The sequence below is a fragment of the Arachis stenosperma genome, chromosome 10, assembly GCF_014773155.1.
Source record: "Arachis stenosperma cultivar V10309 chromosome 10, arast.V10309.gnm1.PFL2, whole genome shotgun sequence".
NCBI lineage: Eukaryota > Viridiplantae > Streptophyta > Magnoliopsida > Fabales > Fabaceae > Arachis > Arachis stenosperma.
Genome location: NC_080386.1, coordinates 96,513,682 through 96,515,391, shown reverse-complemented (window position 1 = coordinate 96,515,391; position 1,710 = coordinate 96,513,682). Strand labels below are relative to the sequence as shown.

The 1,710-nt window shown below is 35.8% G+C and overlaps 1 non-coding gene across 1 annotated transcript; it reads right to left on the bottom strand.

The window, feature by feature from the left end:
- Positions 1–1,358: 1,358 nt before the first annotated feature.
- LOC130958722 (small nucleolar RNA R71) lies at positions 1,359–1,466 on the bottom strand. The gene has a single exon (XR_009077829.1). It is a non-coding gene; the product is annotated as a small nucleolar RNA R71 (small nucleolar RNA).
- Positions 1,467–1,710: the final 244 nt, after the last annotated feature.

Sequence of the window (1,710 nt, the reverse complement as noted above, 5' to 3'; positions counted from 1 at the left end):
CAAAACGCCCAGTGAGGAAGGCAAACTGGCGTTTAAACGCCAGCCAGGGTGCCTGGTTGGGCGTTTAACGCCCAAAAGGGTAGTGCTTTGGGCGTTAAACGCCAGAATGGATACCATTCTGGATGGCACAAGAGGGAAGATTCTGTTTTCAATTCAAATTTTTTTCAAGTTTTCAAAATCTTTTCAAAATCAAATCTTTTTCAAATCAAATCTTTTCAATCAAATCTTTTTCAAAATCAATTTCTTTCCATTTTCAAAGATACTTGCTAACAATTAATGATTTGATTCAACATTTCAAGTATGTTGCCTTTTCTGTTGAGAAAGGTTTAATGTCTGAATCATATCTTTTCTTGTTAGCCAAGTCATTAATTTTTAAAAATCAAATCTTTTTTTTAAAATTGTTTTTCAAATCATATCTTCTCAATCACATCTTTTTTTTAAAACCATAACTTTTCAATCATATCTTTTTAATCACATCTTTTTCAAAATAGTTTTCAATCATATCTTTTTTATTTCTAATTTCAAAATCTTTTTCAAAAATCACTTGATTTCTTTTCCACTCTTAGTTTTCGAAAATTTTCAATCAATTTTTCAAAATGTTTTTAAAATGTTTTTAATTTATTTTCAAAAATTTCTTCCCCTCTTCTCACATCCTTCTATTTATGGACTAACACTACTCCTCAATGCATAATTCGAACTCCATCTTTCCTTGATAAGTTCGAATTTTCTACCTCTTCCTTCTATTTTTCTTTTCCTCTGACACCTCAAGGAATCTCTATACTGTGACATAGAGGATTCCATATTTTCTTGTTCTCTTCTCTTTCATATGGGCAGGAGCAAAGACAAAAGCATTCTTGTTGAGGCTGATCCTGAACCTGAAAGGACCTTGAAGCGAAAGCTAAGAGAAGCTAAGGCACAACTCTCTATAGAGGATCTAACAGAAATCTTCAAAGAAGAAGTCATGGCAGCCGAAAACAACAACAATGCCAGGAAGGTGCTGGGTGACTTCACTGCACCTACTCCCGACTTTTATGGGAGAAGCATCTCTATCCCTGCCATTGGAGCAAACAACTTTGAGCTTAAGCCTCAATTAGTTTCTCTAATGTAACAGAATTGCAAGTTCCATGGACTTCCATTGGAAGATCCTCATCAGTTTTTAGCTGAATTCTTGCAAATCTGTGATACTGTCAAGACTAATGGGGTTGACCCTGAAGTCTACAGACTTATGCTATTCCCTTTTGCTGTAAGAGACAGAGCTAGGATATGGTTGGACTCACAACCTAAAGAAAGCCTGAACTCTTGGGAAAAGCTAGTCAAATGCCTTCTTGGCAAAGTTCTTTCCACCTCAAAAATTGAGTAAGCTTAGAATGGAAGTCCAAACCTTCAGACAGAAGGAAGGTGAATCCTTCTATGAAGCTTGGGAAAGATACAAACAATTGATCAAAAAGTGTCCTTCTGACATGCTTTATGAATGGAGCATCATAGGTATCTTCTATGATGGTCTGTTTGAACTGTCCAAGATATCTTTGGATAGCTCTGCTGGATGATCTCTTTATCTGAAGAAGACGCCTACAGAAGCTCAAGAACTCATTGAAATAGTTGCAAATAACCAATTCATGTACACTTCTGAAAGGAATCCTGTGAACAATGGGACGAATCAGAAGAAAGGAGTTCTTGAGATTGATACTCTGAATGCCATATTGGCTCAGA